The sequence below is a fragment of the Centroberyx gerrardi genome, chromosome 23, assembly GCF_048128805.1.
Source record: "Centroberyx gerrardi isolate f3 chromosome 23, fCenGer3.hap1.cur.20231027, whole genome shotgun sequence".
NCBI classification, from domain to species: Eukaryota; Metazoa; Chordata; class Actinopteri; order Beryciformes; family Berycidae; genus Centroberyx; species Centroberyx gerrardi.
In genome coordinates this window covers 24,862,453-24,880,957 of record NC_136019.1, presented here as the reverse complement: position 1 = coordinate 24,880,957, position 18,505 = coordinate 24,862,453, and positions in this window count along the sequence as shown.

The window sequence follows — 18,505 nt, the reverse complement described above, 5'->3', positions numbered from 1 at the left end:
TAGGACATGCGCGGGTGTATTCAACTTTTTGATATCTTTTATACTTTTTAAACTATTCTACTTTTTTCTACTTTTTTTTATAATGGGAGTCTATGGGCGGAATGTTCAAACCATGCCCTCTTTGAACTCTAACTACTCTTTCATACTTTAAGCTAGAAACTCCATTCAAACTTTAAACAGGTCACCACTTTTAGTACTTTATCAATTTAATTCAGCTTTTTGATACCCTTTGTACTTTTTGAGTAATCACAGTTTAAGTTTTATACTTTTTTAAACCTTTATAATGGGACCCTATGGAGCTACGCTAGAGTGCGTGATGTCACAACTCACTCTAGCAGACTTTACAGGCCATACTTTTCACTAAATTCACACATTTTAAAACTGTGGCAGTTCACACAACTTTAATACTACATACACATATTATACATCAAACCCTTCAGCTACTTCTGCTCTCACTCACAATGTCAATATATAAGCGATGCGATGTATAGTTTTTGAGATATTAACGTTTGTTTGACACTAGTGTTCCAGTCTTTTTCACAGTAGTTTCTGCTGCTCTGCTGCTCTCTTACACATGCAGCTCTTCTGCTTATTTCACTCATCTCCTTTTCAACATGTCTTTTACATATTTTCATACCTTTTTTACTTCTTAGTATTATTACATTTTAGTACATTTCTAAAATTATTACTTGTCACTACCTTCCTACTCTTCATACTACTAGTACCTTCCAGCTTTTCACATAAGCCTTCCTACTCTTCCTACCAGCTGCACATTTTTATACCTTTTTACTTCTTAGTATTGTTACATTTTAGTATATTTTAGTACATTTCCACTCTATTTCACAGTAGTTTCTGCTGCTCTCTTACACATGCAGCTCTTCTGCTTATTTCACTCTTCTCCATTTCAACATGTCTTTTACATACTTTCATACCTTTTTTACTTCTTAGTATTATTACATTTTAGTACATTTCTAACATTATTACTTGTCACTGCTTTCCTACTCTTCATACTACCAGTACCTTCCAGCTTTTCACATAAGCCTTCCTACTCTTCCTACCAACTGCACATTTTTATACCTTTTTTACTTATTAGTATTATTACATTTTAGTACAGTTCTAACATTATTACTTGTCACTGCCTTCTTACTCTTCCTACTTTTCATACTACTAGTACCTTGCAACATTTCTCTCACTCACGTTGTTGGACACACACTTCTCATTTTTTCAATCTTCTCCATTTTAATGTGTCTTTTACACATTTGCTCACCCTTTTCTTCTCACTATTTTTACATTTTAGTACATTTCTAACATCATTACTTATCACTTGGACACTCATTACAGCTCCTTCAAAGAAGTGTTTTAAACTGCCACATTTCCCACAGTTTTAACATTACATACACATATACTTTGGTTCAGCCGTTTCAATTTAAACAGACGATCCACGGTCAGTCATGTTAAGAAACACGCACACGGACACACCCACGCCCACACGTGCCTACACACACCACATATGCCACAGTTTGCACGCTCAGCAATCACAGGCATTTTCTCCAGAAAATGCACCTTTCTAGTATTGCAGATAATATTCCCCACCGTACATTTCTTCGGCACCTAACTCCTTCCACATACTTTCACCTAGAGACTCCGTTCAAACTTTCCACTGTTCGGCTTCTTTAGGAGATGCGTGCTTGTATTTTTCTAAGCAATCTGATTTCTACTTTTTAAAATATTCAACTTTTTTCTATTTTACTATGTAAGTCTATGGGAGGACTGTTCAAATGCTAGAGTGTGTGATGTCATCACGCACTCTAGCAGACTCTACAGACTGTAGAGGCTGTGATTTTCACTAAATATTCAATTTTCTTAAATGGTCATGACTCCCACAACTTTCACACTACATCCACATATTAGATATCAAACTGTTCTGCTACTTCTTCTGCCACTCACAATGTCAATATCTAACTCATAGCTTTTATACTTTTTGAGTTAGGGACGTTTGTTCAACACTAGTGCAAAACTGTGTTTTACAGTACTTTTCTCTCCTTTGAACAGCCTTGTCTTGTACACTTTTCTAAACTGTCACTATTCCCACAATTTTCACACTACAGACATATATTTTACATCAAAGTCTTTGGCTATTTCTTCTGTCACTCACAATGTAAATATCTAAGTGATAGCACTTGTAGTTTTTGAGTTAGGGACGTTTGTTCAACACTACTGCTTTACAGTCTTTTGACTACTTTAAACAGCTTTTTCTTTTTACACTTGCAGTATTTAAACTGTAGTACCTCCCACAATTTTCACACTACATACTTATATTATATATCAAACTCTTCACATACTTCTTCCGTGTATCACAATGTAAATATCTAAGTGATGGGATTTGTAGTTTTTGAGATATGGATGTTTGTTCGACACCAGTGCTATATTGTGTGTGCCTTTTTTGAACAGATTTTGTCTTTTAACCTTCAATCACTTCCACAACTTTAACATTACATACATATGTTATATATTAAACTCTTCAGCTACTTCTGCTCTCACTCACAATGTAAATATATAAGCAATATGATGTATAGTTTTTGAGTTATTAACGTTTGTTCGACACTAGGGCTCCACTCTACTACTACCACTACTTTCTGTTCCACTGCTGCTCTCTTACACATGCAGCTCTTCTCCACTTGTCCTTTTTTCACTCTTCTCCATTTTAACATGTCTTTTACATATTTTCATACTTGCCACTTTCTTACTTTCTGTTTTTTTCTACTGAATATATACCTACTCGTCATACCTGCTATTCATACTCCTTATTCCTTTCAGATTTTACAAAATAGTCTTCCTACTATCTCCTTCCACCTTTTACACATAAGCCTTCCTACATATTTTCTTACTTTTGTACTTGTTACTATTATGAAATTTTAGTACATTTCTAACATTATTACTTATCACTTTGACACTCATTACAGCTCCTTCACAGAAGTGTTTTAAACTGCCACATTTCTCACAGTTTTAACATTACATACACATATTATACTTTGCTTCAGCCGTTTCAGTTTGAACAGACGATCCACAGTCATGTTCAAAAACACGCACACGCACACACACACACACACACACACACACAGAAATATGTGACATAGATACAGCCATAGGATAAGAAAGAGGGAAAGAGGAGAGTGATAGACCAGTCACAGACAGCCAACAGAAAGGGTGAGCTGTACCCACACTAAACTGCACCAGTGCCACAGTTTGCACGCTCAGCAATCACACGCATTTTCTCCAGAAAATGCACCTTTCTAGTTGTGTGATTGCTGACTCAGCAATCACAGGTATAATATTGTCGCTCTTTATTATTATTATTTTTATTCCGTACACTTTTTTGGCACCTATCTCCTCCTTCATACTTTCAGCTAGAAACTCCATTCAAACTTTAAAATGTTCAGCTTGTTTAGGACATGCGCGGGTGTATTCAACTTTTTGATATCTTTTATACTTTTTAAACTATTCTACTTTTTTCTACTTTTTTTTATAATGGGAGTCTATGGGCGGAATGTTCAAACCATGCCCTCTTTGAACTCTAACTACTCTTTCATACTTTAAGCTAGAAACTCCATTCAAACTTTAAACAGGTCACCACTTTTAGTACTTTATCAATTTAATTCAGCTTTTTGATACCCTTTGTACTTTTTGAGTAATCACAGTTTAAGTTTTATACTTTTTTAAACCTTTATAATGGGACCCTATGGAGCTACGCTAGAGTGCGTGATGTCACAACTCACTCTAGCAGACTTTACAGGCCATACTTTTCACTAAATTCACACATTTTAAAACTGTGGCAGTTCACACAACTTTAATACTACATACACATATTATACATCAAACCCTTCAGCTACTTCTGCTCTCACTCACAATGTCAATATATAAGCGATGCGATGTATAGTTTTTGAGATATTAACGTTTGTTTGACACTAGTGTTCCAGTCTTTTTCACAGTAGTTTCTGCTGCTCTGCTGCTCTCTTACACATGCAGCTGTTCTGCTTATTTCACTCTTCTCCATTTCAACATGTCTTTTACATATTTTCATACCTTTTTTACTTCTTAGTATTATTACATTTTAGTACATTTCTAAAATTATTACTTGTCACTGCCTTCCTACTCTTCATACTACTAGTACCTTCCAGCTTTTCACATAAGCCTTCCTACTCTTCCTACCAGCTGCACATTTTTATACCTTTTTACTTCTTAGTAGTTACATTTTAGTATATTTTAGTACATTTCCACTCTATTTCACAGTAGTTTCTGCTGCTCTCTTACACATGCAGCTCTTCTGCTTATTTCACACTTCTCCATTTCAACGTGTCTTTTACATACTTTCATACCTTTTTTACTTCTTAGTATTATTACATTTTAGTACATTTCTAACATTATTACTTGTCACTGCCTTCCTACTCTTCATACTACCAGTACCTTCCAGCTTTTCACATAAGCCTTCCTACTAACAGAAAGTTTTTTTAGCCTTCGTAGTCTTCCTACCAACTACATATTTTTATACCTTTTTACTTCTTAGTACTGTTACATTTTAGTACATTTTAGAACATTCCCACTCTTTTTACATTTTAGTACTTTTCTAACATTATTACTTGTCACTTTCTTACTTTCTGTTTTTTTCTACTGAATATATACCTACTTTTCATACTATTCATACTTCTTGTACCTTTCAGCTTTTAAATATAAGCCTTCCTACTTTTCCTACTGTTCATACTACTAGTACCTTCCAGCTTTTCACATAAGCCTTCCTACTAACAGATAGTTTGTTAGCCTTCGTAGTCTTCCTACCAACTACATATTTTTATACCTTTTTACTTCTTAGTACTGTTACATTTTAGTACATTTCTAACATTATTAATTGTCACTTTCATATTTTCTGTTTTTTTCCACTGAATATATACCAACTTTTCATACCTGCTATTCATACTCCTTGTACCTTTCAGATTTTACAAAATACTACTATCTCCTTCCACATTTTACACATAAGCCTTCCTACATATTTTCTTACTTTTGTACTTGTTACTATTATGAAATTTTAGTACATTTCTAACATTAGTACTTATCACTTTAACACTCATTACAGCTCCTTCACAGAAGTGTTTTAAACTGCCACATTTCTCACAGTTTTAACATTACATACACATATTATACTTTGCTTCAGCCGTTTCAGTTTGAACAGATGATCCACAGTCATGTTCAAAAACACGCGCACACACACACACACACACACACACACACACATACAGCTGCTGGTACGTACACATCCACCCGCACGCGCACACACACACACACACACACACACACAGACAGAAATATGTGACATAGATACAGCCATAGGATAAGAAAGAGGGAAAGAGGAGAGTGATAGACCAGTCACAGACAGCCAACAGAAAGGGTGAGCTGTACCCACACTAAACTGCACCAGTGCCACAGTTTGCACTCTCAGCAATCACACGCATTTTCTCCAGAAAATGCACCTTTCTAGTATTGCAGATAATATTCCCCACCGTACATTTCTTCGGCACCTAACTCCTTCCACATACTTTCACCTAGAGACTCCGTTCAAACTTTCCACTGTTCGGCTTCTTTAGGAGATGCGTGCTTGTATTTTTCTAAGCAATCTGATTTCTACTTTTTAAAATATTCTACTTTTTTCTATTTTTCTATTTTACAATGTAAGTCTATGGGAGGACTGTTCAAATGCTAGAGTGCGTGATGTCATCACGCACTCTAGCAGACTCTACAGACTCTAGAGGCTGTGATTTTTACTAAATATTCAATTTTCTTAAACTGTCATCACTCCCACAACATTCACACTACATCCACATATTAGATATCAAACTGTTCAGCTACTTCTTCTGCCACTCACAATGTCAATATCTAACTCATAGCTTTTATACTTTTTGAGTTAGGGACGTTTGTTCAACACTAGTGCAAAACTGTTTTACAGTACTTTTCTCTCCTTTGAACAGCCTTGTCTTGTACACTTTTCTAAACTGTCACTATTCCCACAATTTTTACACTACAGACATATATTTTACATCAAAGTCTTTGGCTATTTCTTCTGTCACTCACAATGTAAATATCTAAGTGATAGCACTTGTAGTTTTTGAGTTAGGGACGTTTGTTCAACACTACTGCTTTACAGTATTTTGACTACTTTAAACAGATTTTTCTTTTTACACTTGCAGTATTTAAACTGTAGTACCTCCCACAATTTTCACACTACATACTTATATTATATATCAAACTCTTCACATACTTCTTCTGTGTATCACAATGTAAATATCTAAGTGATGGGATTTGTAGTTTTTGAGATATGGATGTTTGTTCGACACCAGTGCTTTTCCTTGTGTGCCTTTTTTGAACAGATTTTGTCTTTTGACCTTCAATCACTTCCACAACTTTAACATTACATACATATGTTATATATTAAACTCTTCAGCTACTTCTGCTCTCACTCACAATGTAAATATATAAGCAATATGATGTATAGTTTTTGAGTTATTAACGTTTGTTCGACACTAGGGCTCCACTCTGTCACACTACTTTCTGTTCCACTGCTGCTCTCTTACACATGCAGCTCTTCTCCACTTGTCCTTTTTTCACTCTTCTCCATTTTAACATGTCTTTTACATATTTTCATACCTTTTTACTTGTTAGTATTATTACATTTTAGTACATTTCTAACATTACTACTTGTCACTGCCTTCTTACTCTTCCTACTTTTCATACTACTAGTACCTTCCAGCATTTCTCTCACTCACGTTGTTGGACACACAAACTGCCACATTTCCCACAGTTTTAACATTACATACACATATACTTTGGTTCAGCCGTTTCAATTTGATACACGGTCAGTCATGTTAAGAAACACGCACACGGACACGCCGACACACACACGTGCCTACACACATCACATATGCTAGGTATTCGTTACTATGGGCTGTCACGAGCAACAGTTTGCACGTTCAGCAATCACACGCATTTTCTCCAGAAAATGCACCTTTCTAGTATTGCAGATAATATTCCCCACCGTACATTTCTTCGGCACCTAACTCCTTCCACATACTTTCACCTAGAGACTCCGTTCAAACTTTCCACTGTTCAGCTTCTTTAGGAGATGTGTGCTTGTATTTTTATAAGCAATCTGATTTCTACTTTTTAAAATATTCTACTTTTTTCTATTTTTCTGTTTTACAATGTAAGTCTATGGGAGGACTGTTCAAATGCTAGAGTGCGTGATGTCATCACACACTCTAGCAGACTCTACAGACTGTAGAGGCTGTGATTTTCACTAAATATTCAATTTTCTTAAACGGTCATGACTCCCACAACTTTCACACTACATCCACATATTAGATATCAAACTGTTCAGCTACTTCTTCTGACACTCACAATGTAAATATCTAACTCATAGCTTTTATACTTTTTGAGTTAGGGATGTTTGTTCAACACTAGTGCAAAACTGTTTTACAGTACTTTTCTCTCCTTTGAACAGCCTTGTCTTGTACACTTTTCAAAACTGTCACAATTCCCACAATTTTTACACTACAGACATATATTTTACATCAAAGTCTTTGGCTATTTCTTCTGTCACTCACAATGTAAATATCTAAGTGATAGCACTTGTAGTTTTTGAGTTAGGGACGTTTGTTCAACACTACTGCTTTACAGTTTTTTGACTACTTTAAACAGATTTTTCTTTTTACACTTGCAGTATTTAAACTGTAGTACCTCCCACAATTTTCACACTACATAATTATATTATATATCAAACTCTTCACATACTTCTTCCGTGTATCACAATGTAAATATCTAAGTGATGGGATTTGTAGTTTTTGAGATATGGATGTTTGTTCGACACCAGTGCTTTTCCTTGTGTGCCTTTTTTGAACAGATTTTGTCTTTAACCTTCAATCACTTCCACAACTTTAACATTACATACATATGTTATATATTAAACTCTTCAGCTACTTCTGCTCTCACTCACAATGTAAATATATAAACAATATGATGTATAGTTTTTGAGTTATTAACGTTTGTTCAACACTAGGGCTCCACTCTGTCACACTACTTTCTGTTCCACTGCTGCTCTCTTACACATGCAGCTCTTCTCCACTTGTCCTTTTTTCACTCTTCTCCATTTTAACATGTCTTTTACATATTTTCATACTTGCCACTTTCTTACTTTCTGTTTTTTTCTACTGAATATATACCTACTCTTCATACCTGCTATTCATACTCCTTATTCCTTTCAGATTTTACAAAATAGTCTTCCTACTATCTCCTTCCACCTTTTACACATAAGCCTTCCTACATATTCTCTTACTTTTGTACTTGTTACTATTATGAAATTTTAGTACATTTCTAACATTATTACTTATCACTTTGACACTCATTACAGCTCCTTCACAGAAGTGTTTTAAACTGCCACATTTCCCACAGTTTTAACATTACATACACATATACTTTGGTTCAGCCGTTTCAATTTAAACAGACGATCCACGGTCAGTCATGTTAAGAAACACGCACACGGACACACCCACGCCCACACGTGCCTACACACACCACATATGCTAGGTATTCGTTACTATGGGCTGTCACGAGCAACCGTTTGCCCGCTCAGCAATCACACGCATTTTCTCCAGAAAATGCACCTTTCTAGTTGTGTGATTGCTGACTCAGCAATCACAGGTATAATATTCCCACTATTTATTATTATTATTATTATTATTATTATTATTAATCCGTACACTTTTTTGGCACCTATCTACTCCTTCATACTTTTAGCTAGAAACTCCGTTCAAACTTTAAAATGTTCAGCTTGTTTAGGACATAGGCGCGTGTATTCAACTTTTTGATATCTATTCTACTTTTTAAACTATTCTACTTTTTTCTACTTTTTTTTACAATGGAAGTCTATGGGCGGAATGTTAAAACCATGCCCTCTTTGAACTCTAACTACTCTTTCATACTTTAAGCTATTAACTCCATTCAAACTTTAAACGGGTCACCACTTTTAGTACTTTATCACTTTAATTCAGCTTTTTCATACCTTTTGTACTTTTTGAGTAATCGCAGTTTACGTTTTATACTTTTTTCAACCTTTATAATGGGACCCTATGGAGCTACGCTAGAGTGCGTGATGTCACAATTCACTCTAGCTGACTTTACAGGCTGCACTTTTTACTAAATTCACACATTTTAAAACTGTGACAGTTCACACAACTTTAATACTACATACACATATTATACATCAAACCCTTCAGCTGCTTCTGCTCTCACTCACAATGTCAATATATAAGCGATGCGATGTATACTTTTTGAGATATTAACGTTTGTTTGACACTAGTGTTCCAGTCTTTTTCACAGTAGTTTCTGCTGCTCTGCTGCTCTCTTACACATGCAGCTGTTCTGCTTATTTCACTCTTCTCCATTTCAACATGTCTTTTACATATTTTCATACCTTTTTTACTTGTTAGTATTATTACATTTTAGTACATTTCTAAAATTATTACTTGTCACTGCCTTCCTACTCTTCATACTACTAGTACCTTCCAGCTTTTCACATAAGCCTTCCTACTCTTCCTACCAGCTGCACATTTTTATACCTTTTTACTTCTTAGTATTGTTACATTTTAGTATATTTTAGTACATTTCCACTCTATTTCACAGTAGTTTCTGCTGCTCTCTTACACATGCAGCTCTTCTGCTTATTTCACTCTTCTCCATTTCAACGTGTCTTTTACATACTTTCAAACCTTTTTTACTTCTTAGTATTATTACATTTTAGTACATTTCTAACATTATTACTTGTCACTGCCTTCCTACTCTTCATACTACCAGTACCTTCCAGCTTTTCACATAAGCCTTCCTACTAACAGAAAGTTTTTTTAGCCTTCGTAGTCTTCCTACCAACTACATATTTTTATACCTTTTTACTTCTTAGTACTGTTACATTTTAGTACATTTTAGAACATTCCCACTCTATTTCACAGTATTTTCTGCTGCAGTCCTCCTCTCTTACACATGCAGCACTTGTGCTTATTTCACTCTTCTTCATTTCAACATGTCTTTTACATATTTTCATACCTTTTTTACTTGTTAGTATTATTACATTTTAGTACATTTCTAACATTATTACTTGTCACTGCCTTCCTACTCTTCATACTACTAGTACCTTCCAGCTTTTCACATAAGCCTTCCTACTAACAGATAGTTTGTTAGCCTTCGTAGTCTTCCTACCAACTACATATTTTTATACCTTTTTACTTCTTAGTACTGTTACATTTTAGTACATTTCTAACATTATTACTTGTCACTTTCGTATTTTCTGTTTTTTTCAACTGAATATATATCTACTCTTCATACCTGCTATTCATACTCCTTGTACCTTCCAGATTTTACAAAATAGTCTTCCTACTATCTCCTTCCACCTTTTACACATAAGCCTCCCTACATATTTTCTTACTTTTGTACTTGTTACTATTATGAAATTTTAGTACATTTCTAACATTATTACATATCACTTTGACACTCATTACAGCTCCTTCACAGAAGTGTTTTAAACTGCCACATTTCTCACAGTTTTAACATTACATACACATATTATACTTTGGTTCAGCCGTTTCAATTTGAACAGACGATCCACGGTCAGTCATGTTAAGAAACACGCACACGCCCACGCCCACACGTGCCTACACACACCACATATGCTAGGTATTCGTTACTATGGGCTGTCACGAGCAACAGTTTGCACACTCAGCAATCACATGCATTTTCTCCAGAAAATGCACCTTTCTAGTATTGCAGATAATATTCCCCGCCGTACATTTCTTCGGCACCTAACTCCTTCCACATACTTTCACGTAGAGACTCCGTTCAAACTTTCCACTGTTCGGCTTCTTTAGGAGATGCGTGCTTGTATTTTTATAAGCAATCTGATTTCTACTTTTTAAAATATTCTACTTTTTTCTATTTTTCTATTTTACAATGTAAGTCTATGGGAGGACTGTTCAAATGCTAGAGTGCGTGATGTCATCACACACTCTAGCAGACTCTACAGACTGTAGAGGCTGTGATTTTCACTAAATATTCAATTTTCTTAAACGGTCATGACTCCCACAACTTTCACACTACATCCACATATTAGATATCAAACTGTTCAGCTACTTCTTCTGCCACTCACAATGTCAATATCTAACTCATAGCTTTTATACTTTTTGAGTTAGGGACGTTTGTTCAACACTAGTGCAAAACTGTGTTTTACAGTACTTTTCTCTCCTTTGAACAGCCTTGTCTTGTACACTTTTCTAAACAGTCACTATTCCCACAATTTTCACACTACAGACATAAATTTTACATCAAAGTCTTTGGCTATTTCTTCTGTCACTCACAATGTAAATATCTAAGTGATAGCACTTGTAGTTTTTGAGTTAGGGACGTTTGTTCAACACTACTGCTTTACAGTCTTTTGACTACTTTAAACAGCTTTTTCTTTTTACACTTGCAGTATTTAAACTGTAGTACCTCCCACAATTTTCACACTACATACTTATATTATATATCAAACTCTTCACATACTTCTTCTATGTATCACAATGTAAATATCTAAGTGATGGGATTTGTAGTTTTTGAGATATGGATGTTTGTTCGACACCAGTGCTATATTGTGTGTGCCTTTTTTGAACAGATTTTGTCTTTCAACCTTCAATCACTTCCACAACTTTAACATTACATACATATGTTATATATTAAACTCTTCAGCTACTTCTGCTCTCACTCACAATATAAATATATAAGCAATATGATGTATAGTTTTTGAGTTATTAACGTTTGTTTGACACTAGGGCTCCACTCTGTCACACTACTTTCTGTTCCACTGCTGCTCTCTTACACATGCAGCTCTTCTCCACTTGTCCTTTTTTCACTCTTCTCCATTTTAACATGTCTTTTACATATTTTCATACCTTTTTACTTGTTAGTATTATTACATTTTATTACATTTCTAACATTACTACTTGTCACTGCCTTCTTACTCTTCCTACTTTTCATACTTACTTTCCAGCATTTCTCTCACTCACGTTGTTGGACACACACACTTCTCATTTTTTCACTCTTCTCCATTTTAACGTGTCTTTTACACATTTGCTCACCCTTTTCTTCTCACTATTTTTACATTTTAGTACATTTCTAACATCATTACTTATCACTTGGACACTCATTACAGCTCCTTCAAAGAAGTGTTTTAAACTGCCACATTTCCCACAGTTTTAACATTACATACACATATACTTTGGTTCAGCCGTTTCAATTTAAACAGACGATCCACGGTCAGTCATGTTAAGAAACACGCACACGGACACACCCACGCCCACACGTGCCTACACACACCACATATGCCACAGTTTGCACGCTCAGCAATCACACGCATTTTCTCCAGAAAATGCACCTTTCTAGTATTGCAGATAATATTCCCCACCGTACATTTCTTCGGCACCTAACTCCTTCCACATACTTTCACTTAGAGACTCCGTTCAAACTTTCCACTGTTCGGCTTCTTTAGGAGATGCGTGCTTGTATTTTTCTAAGCAATCTGATTTCTACTTTTTAAAATATTCTACTTTTTTCTATTTTTCTGTTTTACAATGTAAGTCTATGGGAGGACTGTTCGAACGCTAGAGTGCGTGATGTCATCACTCACTCTAGCAGACTCTACAGACTGTAGAGGCTGTGATTGTCACTAAATATTCAATTTTCTTAAACTGTCATCACTCCCACAACTTTCACACTACATCCACATATTAGATATCAAACTGTTCTGCTACTTCTTCTGCCACTCACAATGTCAATATCTAAGCCATAATGTTTATACTTTTTGAGTTAGGGACGTTTGTTCAACACTAGTGCAAAACTGTGTTTTACAGTACTTTTCTCTCCTTTGAACAGCCTTGTTTGTACACTTATCAAAACTGTCACTATTCCCACAATTTTCACACTACAGACATAAATTTTACATCAAAGTCTTTGGCTATTTCTTCTGTCACTCACAATGTAAATATCTAAGTGATAGCACTTGTAGTTTTTGAGTTAGGGACGTTTGTTCAACACTACTGCTTTACAGTATTTTGACTACTTTAAACAGATTTTTCTTTTTACACTTGCAGTATTTAAACTGTAGTACCTCCCACAATTTTCACACTACATACTTATATTATATATCAAACTCTTCACATACTTCTTCCGTGTATCACAATGTAAATATCTAAGTGATGGGATTTGTAGTTTTTGAGATATGGATGTTTGTTCGACACCAGTGCTTTTCCTTGTGTGCCTTTTTTGAACAGATTTTGTCTTTTAACCTTCAATCACTTCCACAACTTTAACATTACATACATATGTTATATATTAAACTCTTCAGCTACTTCTGCTCTCACTCACAATGTAAATATATAAGCAATATGATGTATAGTTTTTGAGTTATTAACGTTTGTTCGACACTAGGGCTCCACTCTGTCACACTACTTTCTGTTCCACTGCTGCTCTCTTACACATGCAGCTCTTCTCCACTTGTCCTTTTTTCACTCTTCTCCATTTTAACATGTCTTTTACATATTTTCATACTTGCCACTTTCTTACTTTCTGTTTTTTTCTACTGAATATATACCTACTCTTCATACCTGCTATTCATACTCCTTATACCTTTCAGATTTTACAAAATAGTCTTCCTACTATCTCCTTCCACCTTTTACACATAAGCCTTCCTACATATTTTCTTACTTTTGTACTTGTTACTATTATGAAATTTTAGTACATTTCTAACATTATTACATAACACTTTGACACTCATTACAGCTCCTTCACAGAAGTGTTTTAAACTGCCACATTTCTCACAGTTTTAACATTACATACACATATTATACTTTGCTTCAGCCGTTTCAGTTTGAACAGACGATCCACAGTCATGTTCAAAAACACGCGCGCGCACACACACACACACACACATACAGCTGCTGGTACGTACACATCCACCCGCACGCACACACACACACACACAGACAGAAATATGTGACATAGATACAGCCATAGGATAAGAAAGAGGGAAAGAGGAGAGTGATAGACCAGCCACAGACAGCCAACAGAAAGGGTGAGTTGTACCCACACTAAACTGCACCAGTGCCACAGTTTGCACGCTCAGCAATCACACGCATTTTCTCCAGAAAATGCACCTTTCTAGTTGTGTGATTGCTGACTCAGCAATCACAGGTATAATATTCCCACTATTTATTATTATTATTATTATTATTATTATTATTATTATTATTAATCCGTACACTTTTTTGGCACCTATCTACTCCTTCATACTTTTAGCTAGAAACTCCGTTCAAACTTTAAAATGTTCAGCTTGTTTAGGACATAGGCGCGTGTATTCAACTTTTTGATATCTATTCTACTTTTTAAACTATTCTACTTTTTTCTACTTTTTTTTACAATGGAAGTCTATGGGCGGAATGTTAAAACCATGCCCTCTTTGAACTCTAACTACTCTTTCATACTTTAAGCTATTAACTCCATTCAAACTTTAAACGGGTCACCACTTTTAGTACTTTATCACTTTAATTCAGCTTTTTCATACCTTTTGTACTTTTTGAGTAATCGCAGTTTACGTTTTATACTTTTTTCAACCTTTATAATGGGACCCTATGGAGCTACGCTAGAGTGCGTGATGTCACAATTCACTCTAGCTGACTTTACAGGCTGCACTTTTTACTAAATTCACACATTTTAAAACTGTGACAGTTCACACAACTTTAATACTACATACACATATTATACATCAAACCCTTCAGCTGCTTCTGCTCTCACTCACAATGTCAATATATAAGCGATGCGATGTATACTTTTTGAGATATTAACGTTTGTTTGACACTAGTGTTCCAGTCTTTTTCACAGTAGTTTCTGCTGCTCTGCTGCTCTCTTACACATGCAGCTGTTCTGCTTATTTCACTCTTCTCCATTTCAACATATCTTTAACATATTTTCATACCTTTTTTACTTGTTAGTATTAATACATTTTAGTACATTTTTAACATTATTACTTGTCACTGCCTTCCTACTCTTCATACTACTAGTACCCTCCAGCTTTTCACATCAACCTTCCTACTAACTATCTGTCCTGATGCCTGGATAGTTTGTTCGCCTTCCTACTCTTCCTACCAACTACATATTTTTATACCTTTTTGCTTCTTAGTATTGTTACATTTTAGTACATTTTAGTACATTTCCACTCTTTCACAGTAGTTTCTGCTGCTCTGCTGCTCTCTTACACATGCAGCTCTTGTGCTTATTTCACTCTTCTCCATTTCAACATGTCTTTTACATATTTTCATACCTTTTTTACTTATTAGTATTATTACATTTTAGTACATTTCTAAAATTATTACTTGTCACTGCCTTCCTACTCTTCATACTACTAGTACCTTCCAGCTTTTCACATAAGCCTTCCTACTCTTCCTACCAGCTGCACATTTTTATACCTTTTTACTTCTTAGTATTGTTACATTGTAGTATATTTTAGTACATTTCCACTCTATTTCACAGTAGTTTCTGCTGCTCTCTTACACATGCAGCTCTTCTGCTTATTTCACTCTTCTCCATTTCAACGTGTCTTTTACATACTTTCATACCTTTTTTACTTCTTAGTATTATTACATTTTAGTACATTTCTAACATTATTACTTGTCACTGCCTTCCTACTCTTCATACTACCAATACCTTCCAGCTTTTCACATAAGCCTTCCTACTAACAGAAAGTTCTTTTAGCCTTCGTAGTCTTCCTACCAACTACATATTTTTATACCTTTTTACTTCTTAGTACTGTTACATTTTAGTATATTTTAGTACATTTCCACTCTTTTTCACAGTAGTTTCTGCTGCACTGCTGCTCTCTTACATATGCAGCTCTTGTGCTTATTTCACTCTTCTCCATTTCAACATGTCTTACATATTTTCATACCTTTTTTACTTCTTAGTATTATTACATTTTAGTACATTTCTAACATTATTACTTATCACTTGGACACTCATTACAACTCCTTCAAAGAAGTGTTTTAAACTGCCACATTTCCCACAGTTTTAACATTACATACACATATTATGCTTTGGTTCAGCCGTTTCAATTTGAACAGACGATCCACGGTCAGTCATGTTAAGAAACACGCACACGCCCACACACACACACGTGTCTACACACACCACATATGCTAGGTATTCGTTACTATGGGCTGTCATGAGCAACAGTTTGCACGCTCAGCAATCACACGCATTTTCTCCAGAAAATGCACCTTTCTAGTATTGCAGATAATATTCCCCACCGTACATTTCTTCGGCACCTAACTCCTTCCACATACTTTCACCTAGAGACTCCGTTCAAACTTTCCACTGTTCGGCTTCTTTAGGAGATGCGTGCTTGTATTTTTATAAGCAATCTGATTTCTACTTTTTAAAATATTCTACTTTTTTCTATTTTTCTGTTTTACAATGTAAGTCTATGGGAGGACTGTTCGAACGCTAGAGTGCGTGATGTCATCACTCACTCTAGCAGACTCTACAGACTGTAGAGGCTGTGATTTTTACTAAATATTCAATTTTCTTAAACTGTCATCACTCCCACAACATTCACACTACATCCACATATTAGATATCAAACTGTTCTGCTACTTCTTCTGCCACTCACAATGTCAATATCTAAGCCATAATGTTTATACTTTTTGAGTTAGGGCTGTTTGTTCAACACTAGTGCAAAACTGTGTTTTACAGTACTTTTCTCTCCTTTGAACAGCCTTGTTTGTACACTTTTCTAAACTGTCACTATTCCCACAATTTTCACACTACAGACATACATTTTACATCAAAGTCTTTGGCTATTTCTTCTGTCACTCACAATGTAAATATTTAAGTGATAGCACTTGTAGTTTTTGAGTTAGGGACGTTTGTTCAACACTACTGCTTTACAGTTTTTTGACTACTTTAAACAGCTTTTTCTTTTTACACTTGCAGTATTTAAACTGTAGTACTTCCCACAATTTTCACACTACATAATTATATTACATATCAAACTCTTCACATACTTCTTCTGTGTATCACAATGTAAATATCTAAGTGATGGGATTTGTAGTTTTTGAGATATGGATGTTTGTTCGACACCAGTGCTATATTGTGTGTGCCTTTTTTGAACAGATTTTGTCTTTTAACCTTCAATCACTTCCACAACTTTAACATTACATATTTTTGTTATATATTAAACTCTTCAGCTACTTCTGCTCTCACTCACAATGTAAATATATAAGCAATATGATGTATAGTTTTTGAGTTATTAACGTTTGTTCGACACTAGGGCTCCACTCTGTCACACTACTTTCTGTTCCACTGCTGCTCTCTTACACATGCAGCTCTTCTCCACTTGTCCTTTTTTCACTCTTCTCCATTTTAACATGTCTTTTACATATTTTCATACCTTTTTACTTGTTAGTATTATTACATTTTAGTACATTTCTAACATTACTACTTGTCACTGCCTTCTTACTCTTCCTACTTTTCATACTTACCTTCCAGCATTTCTCTCACTCACGTTGTTGGACACACACACTTCTCATTTTTTCACTCTTCTCCATTTTAACGTGTCTTTTACACATTTGCTCACCCTTTTCTTCTCACTATTTTTACATTTTAGTACATTTCTAACATCATTACTTATCACTTGGACACTCATTACAGCTCCTTCAAAGAAGTGTTTTAAACTGCCACATTTCCCACAGTTTTAACATTACATACACATATACTTTGGTTCAGCCGTTTCAATTTAAACAGACGATCCACGGTCAGTCATGTTAAGAAACACGCACACGGACACACCCACGCCCACACGTGCCTACACACACCACATATGCCACAGTTTGCACGCTCAGCAATCACACGCATTTTCTCCAGAAAATGCACCTTTCTAGTTGTGTGATTGCTGACTCAGCAATCACAGGTATAATATTGTCGCTCTTTATTATTATTATTTTTATTCCGTACACTTTTTTGGCACCTATCTCCTCCTTCATACTTTCAGCTAGAAACTCCATTCAAACTTTAAAATGTTCAGCTTGTTTAGGACATGCGCGGGTGTATTCAACTTTTTGATATCTTTTATACTTTTTAAACTATTCTACTTTTTTCTACTTTTTTTTATAATGGGAGTCTATGGGCGGAATGTTCAAACCATGCCCTCTTTGAACTTTAACTACTCTTTCATACTTTAAGCTAGAAACTCCATTCAAACTTTAAACAGGTCACCACTTTTAGTACTTTATCACTTTAATTCAGCTTTTTGATACCCTTTGTACTTTTTGAGTAATCACAGTTTAAGTTTTATACTTTTTTAAACCTTTATAATGGGACCCTATGGAGCTAC